At 39.8% G+C, this 6486-nt stretch overlaps 1 protein-coding gene across 5 annotated transcripts in view; it reads right to left on the bottom strand.

Moving 5' to 3' along the window:
- Positions 1-4954, bottom strand: part of Myot (myotilin) — a 39101-nt gene extending 34147 nt beyond the window's left edge. For 4 of the 5 annotated variants that reach the window (XM_029547059.1, XM_029547058.1, XM_029547064.1 and 1 more), the window contains exons 1-2: positions 4725-4954; positions 480-557 (exon numbers count right to left, since the gene is read on the bottom strand). The gene's annotated coding sequence lies outside the window, so the exon portion shown is untranslated. The remainder of the gene's footprint in view (positions 1-479; positions 558-4724) is intronic. The other variant, XM_029547060.1, reaches the window with a different exon arrangement.
- Between the last annotated feature and the right edge of the window lie 1532 nt (positions 4955-6486).

Here is a 6486-nt window from a genome sequence, read left to right as displayed (position 1 = left end):
CACGCGCGTGCGCACACACACACACACACACACACATACACACACACACACACAAGAATTTGCAGGTATTGCCAAGATGAATACTTTGTTCACAGGGACAGCTAAGACACAGTCCTGTTAGGGTGTTGTGTTACTGTCATGAGTGCCAGAGCTCTGTAACTAGAGGACTACTAGAGAGGAGACGCCATAGCATTAAACAGGCTTTGCAAATTAAAGAAAAAGACCATGTCCAATGATCCCATTCAAGCTTGATCTTTTTTAATAGTCGTGAGAGGATATCAATTATCCAGACACTGTACTGACCATCTTATATACATAATGCCATTCACAATATGATGTACGAATATTATTCTCATTAAACAAATAAGGAAACAAGCTTCGAGAGGTTAAAACAATTTTTCCAAAGCCATACCAATTGTGTGTGGCGCAGACATCAGTTAATCACCACCATCCACCTTTAGAGAATAATAAGCACTCACCTCCTCTGCTGTTTGTGATAACTTCTTTGATCTTGTAGAATATTTTCCCATGTGTTCTCTGCAGGTGGACAAATAGGTCTGCGCATGGACAAGAAGCCCAGAGTTCTCTTTAGTTACCTTTGAGTTGCCACCATAAGGGTCTCTACCAATAGCCTTCACATACACAAGGCATCAGGCCAGAATCTTACCTCTGACAGTGTTTCTGCTTGGTGCTTAGCTGTGTTATGGAAGCAGTATGATATTGAGATGAACTGAGGTGGTGGTGTATAAAAAGTTTGTCAAATACAGGGGAGGTACATGATGAGATTATTAATTCCAGGTTTTGTATGCTAAATAGCTGTGGGTCAAAGCTTCAGAGAACCACATTGAAGGCCTTGACAAAAGCAATACTTTGTGTGTGTTAACGAACGATGTCTATGCAAGCCAGAGTCAATTTTGCCTGGCTCTAGCCCTCATGCTACAGAATATGAGGAATGCTGACCATGCTCTTAGGGAAGCACTGGGGCATAATGCCAAGAGAAGAGAAGCCAGCTAAGAGGGTGGCATAATAGCCTCCCATACTTTCTCCTATTAGCGCAGTTCAGTTTAGCTCACGGCCACATCCACACCGTTGAACTCTGTGAAGGGTTGAGAGGCTGAAGTACAGAGTAGGGTAGAGAAATTGGACAATGACGTGTTTGTGGGTCACTTGTGGCTCAAGGGATAGTTTGGAACGCCAGGAAACGGGGGCAGAAGACCTGTGTCAACAGATACCCAGGCAGAAAAACAGAGTGTGGGAAATCAGATGGGAAAGTACATAATGAAGTCAAAAGCACTGCTTGATATTTTTATTCCAAGTCTGAAAATTGATCCTCTATATGAATGTGAGCATCTCGTTAAAACTCATATTGATTAAATATGACTGGGGTAGAGCCTGAAGTCTTACTATTTTTCATGGAGCCCAGGTAAAAGCAGTTCTGCTTGTCTATAGACCACACTTTGAAAAATAGCGTGAGTAAAGGCTTAACTTTGCTTAAAAATGTGAGGCACGAAGCTAGGTCTATCAACCCCGACCTTGGCAGGTCTAGTTTGGGTGACTGTAGGAAGTTCAAGGACAGTTTGAGGTACTGGGGTGTGTGTGTGTGTGTGTGTGTGTGTGTGTGTGTGCGCGCGCGCGCGCGTGTGCAAGTATCTGACAATATGTATTAAATCCCCAGAGCTACACAGTCCATGGTTCTAAATCATTTAACAGGAAGGATTATTTGGTTAGGATAAACTCTCAAAGAGCTTTGAATGCCAGGGTAAGGATTAAGTGACATGAGTTAAAGAATCATTGCAGATTTCTGTATTGGGCAGAGTGTAGGAGAGCACCTGTACCTAAGTAATATCTGTCTTATTACATATAGGACCAATAGAGTAAAAGTTTCATATTAAGCAGCAAAGTGAGTGTCTGCATTGGCTAGAGTGAGTTCAGTGCTAGCCCAGGCAAGTGAGTGAGGAGTGAGATTGCCCAGTGAGTGAGGGCCCATACCAGGAAACCTGCCATCTGAGCTGAATCCAGAGGGCTCACAAGTTGTCTTCTGAACTCCACATGTGCGCACGCGCGTGCGCACACACACACACACACACACACAAATCAATTCACATTTTCACATTTATTTAAATGTGAAAATTTGGAATATACCTAAGTATTTGCTATATACTATAGTACTAATTACTAATATAGTACTACACCATATTACTAATTGCTATGTTCTTTATACTATATATAGCATTACTAATTACTATAGCATGGCTGTACCATGTTAAGGAAAGAGTGCAATGCTTGTAGTCATCTGAGCCAACAGCAAGTTGATCTGACCTGCCCACTTCTCTCTCATTCTTGCCAACAGAAGGCCATCCTCATGAACAAACAGCACAGTAAGACACGTATGGAGAAGGAACACGAACACAGAAGCTCATGTGTTCATCAATCTTTTAGCATGGTTTTACAAGGGAAGAAGTGCTTTTCTCACCTATACTGACCTAGAATAGCACTCAAAACCATGAACAGATGTTATCAATCTTTATCCACATGTCTATCCACATGTTTATCCACATGTTGCTTCTAGCATTTATTACAGGTTTTTGTTCTTTTCAAGGCTGTTTTTAGAAGATATTATTAGACCTTCTCATTACACACAAATACATACACACATTCTCTTTGCCTCTGTATCCACCCCCGCCCCGTCACCATTCTGGGTCAGGGACATGGAAGGGTCACAAGGGAGAAATAGGGGATTTAGTTAGAGATTGAAGCTATAATTATAAATCATAATTATAAATATAACGCAGCTTCTGTTTGATTACATGAGAAGTCCAAAGTGTAGTAGGGCAGTTACTCGGCTTTCTTACAGGCAGGTTAAATTCAAACAAGCAGAGTACACAGGAGAAAAAAGGATCGAGTACATAGTTGTAAGTAGTCTCAAAGCATACTGTTAACTTAATTGCAAGGCTGAGTCAAAGTTTAGTTTGTTCCAGGCAATTTTGTAAGAGACAGAAAAGGTCATCCCTATATTGTACTCACACCATAACCTTGAAAATAAATTACTGGAGATATTTCAACAAATCAGACTCTAACAAAATACAACCAATGCTAAAACCACCATGAGTATAATTTAGTGCTTAATGCATAAAGTTATTTTTATGGATTTGGGAATTACACCCACAAGGATGAATTTTCCAGAGAACTGGAACCAACTTATTAGTGTTAAAACAGTTTTTAAAAATAAAGGTAGTCAGTGCTTAAGGGCATAAACTAGAAAGTCAGAGTGTAGGAGGTATAAAGTGAAAGTAAAATTTACCCTTTCTAATCCCCAATTTCTTGACTGTATTTCCAGAGGGTATAACTGCACATGTAATTATGTATATAAAATTGTTTTTCCTAAATGACACCTTGGCTTTTCCATTTCATATGTCATTTGAAAGCATTTGAGTATATGATAATTTGAAAATGGAAATATCTGAACAAGTCTAAATTGAACAGGATGTTTACATAATTTATAATAGTTAACTTAATCAGTTCACCCATTGAAGTATATGTGGGTTTTTAAAAACAATTTTAAGTGGACAGCTATGATATGTCTCTGCATACTTTTATTAAGTGTTACCTATAGTAATGGATATAACAGGAAAATGAACACATTTTTTTCATTTTAATAGTTAAGGCCAGATTGCCATTTCCTCAATTGCTATGTTCTCAACATCTGTAAGTCAATAAGTTCTTTATAATCTACACACTACATTTCTTATTGATTGGCTAGGATGCATTTTTTTTTCCTCATAGGCGAGGCTGCTTATCTCTTCTTTATTTATTGGTCACTCCTGATTTCCCTTCTTGTACCATACTCAATATAGAACATTGACAATGCATCTTTACAGCTATAATATTGTAGATAATATTAAATAGGGTATTTCATAAATCAAAATTTAAGATGAAATTTCTTTTTCTTCCTTTAAAAAGATATTATGTTGATATTGCATATTCTAATACCCTTTGATATTTCCTGTTTAAAATTATACAGGGAGAGGGTAGTATTGTATAGTTGACTTTACTCTCTCCCAATTTTGTTAAAATTTTATTTTCTCCTCATTTTGGTTAGAAAAACTTTGGAAATAAATTTGTACTCATGGATGTAAATCTCTCTCTCTCTCTCTCTCTCTCTCTCTCTCTCTTTCTCTCTGTGTGTGTGTGTGTGTTTGGTGTGTTTGTGTGTTAAGGGTTCATGAATCTTTTGGTGACATAGCCAGTTTCTAAACTGTATCTATTTAGGAAGTCCTAGAAAAACAGCAGCAGTGCTGGCATTTGGCTCGACAGTTGTGGCTCAGGGCATCAGTGGGACACAGAGCAGAATTCTTGCTGAGGAATACGATCCACACTTGATTCTAATTTTATCGTTGTGCTACAGTCTTTAAATGTGAGGACAGCTGGCGTTGGATAAATCTGTCCTTACAAGCTGTATGAGGTTCAAGTAAAATTAAACATCTCAGTTTAAATCCAAATGCAAAGACATGGAAATATTCGATTCATCTTTTGCTATTTCACTTTTTGCATTTTGGTCGGAAAGTCATCTTCTACTATGAAGTCCTAGAAAACAGCATGAAGCTTATTATTAGCAGGATGTGGGTCTGAACCTTCAAAAACCCAATACTTCATAAAAGATAGACAAAGTTCTGGCTTTTCACCCCATCTTCCACCCTGCTGATAAAAGGATAGATGGTACATACCTGATTTGATAGCAACCTTTTTTCTTTGTCTTTCTCCCTTCGATATATGATTGCTACTAAGAGTGAAGGCCACACTTCCACCTGGGTTGGGCTAGCAAGCCTCTGTGACCCCTGAGAGTTTGCAAATGGGGGAGCCCCAACCCCCTTCTAGACTCTTCCCAGCAACTCAGTAACTTGGTAGTTGTTAAGGAATAAGTCAGGGTAGTGAGGTCATAGAATAGCCAGGCTACTGGCTCTTCTTCAGGTGACTGGATTACCAAAGTAGAAATGCACTAAAAATAAGTCAGAGCACAGAGTCTCCTGCCAGGCTTGGGTTGCTGAGATAACTAGTTACCAGGAAGGATGTTGACATCATCTGTTCTCCTAGTGCACTATGCAAATCGGAGCCTGAGCCTGTGGGAAAGACAGATTTGGTTATCACCTCATGGTCAGTAAAATCCTTAGTTCTTGTCCCAGTGACTATTGTTACTCCTTGCCTGATTCATGAAATTAGTTTTCCCTCTTTCTCTAGTTAAGTACATCCAGTGAATCTTTATAGAATAGGTATTTTTAAATGTTTGATTTGTGTGTGTGTGTGTGTGTGTGTGTGTGTGTATTCTGGGTGTTTGCACTTGAGTATGTGTATGTGTGTGTGCTTGAGAATGTGTGTGCATGTGTATGTTCTTGAGTATATGTGTGTGTGCATGTTTGCATTTTCATGGTGACCAGAAGCCAACCCTCAATGTTATTCCTCAGGAGTCATCCACCTTTTGAGTCAGGTTTCCCCAACACTGGAACCTAGGGCTTCATGATTACATGAGGTTGACCTAGCAAAGCCCAGGGTCTACTTGAGTCCCCTGCCCCAGCTCTGGAATGACAAGTATGTGGCTTTTTATATAGGATTTGGAATTAGATGCAGGTCACCATACTAGTGCCACAAGTACAGTACCAACTAAACTCTCCCCCAACCCTAGATTTAAAATTTCATTTTATTATTTTATCTTACTTTTGAGATAGGGTTTTACCCCATAGCCATGGTTAGGCTAGAACTCACTATGTAGACCAGCCTGGCCACAAACTCACAGGGATAAGCCTGCTTCTGTTTCCTGAGTTTTCTCACTATGCTTGGCATGCCAGTCTTTACTTTTATTTATAAGAATTGCATATGACAGCAGGTGTGGTGGCACATACCTGTAATCTTGGAAAGTGGAGGCAGAATGATTGTGGGTTCAAGGTCATACTCAGTTATATAGTGTGAGCCTCACTTTATAATAAGAATATTGGAGATTCAGTGTAGCGCACATGAGGCAGTTTATTTTACAACTCTGCAAGGGTGGTGTCAGCCTAGAATGACAGGCAATCCTGACTGAGCACTGAGAACAGTTTTCTAATGCAAACCCCTTGCTTCCTCTTTGACTGAGTTATCAGGAGGGTGCCTTCTTAGAGGTCAGGTAGATCTCTCTGCCACACTACCACTTTTCCTCTCGGCCACGTAGGCTGCATATCTCTGTTTATCTTAGGTAAACCTAAGCAAACCTCTGGTTTATCTCCTGCTTATTTTAAAGCATCCCAGGCTTCCAGCCTTGTTACTTCTGCCCGTCTTCAGGCAAGTTCAGCTGTTGGCCATTTTCTACTCTAAATCCTAGTTTGTATGAGTGGAAGGTAGTTAGATTAACCAAGTTTGGGTAGTGTGTGTGTGTGTGGGGGGGGGGCTAGCTTATCAGGCCCCAGTGTTTTCTCTTCATCTTTAACTGGACCTAAGATGATTCAAAATACTTTGAAT

The sequence above is a fragment of the Mus pahari genome, chromosome 15 (assembly GCF_900095145.1).
Source record: "Mus pahari chromosome 15, PAHARI_EIJ_v1.1, whole genome shotgun sequence".
Taxonomy (NCBI): Eukaryota; Metazoa; Chordata; class Mammalia; order Rodentia; family Muridae; genus Mus; species Mus pahari.
Note: the sequence above shows the minus strand (reverse complement) of the source record. Positions and strands in the feature narration are given on the sequence as shown.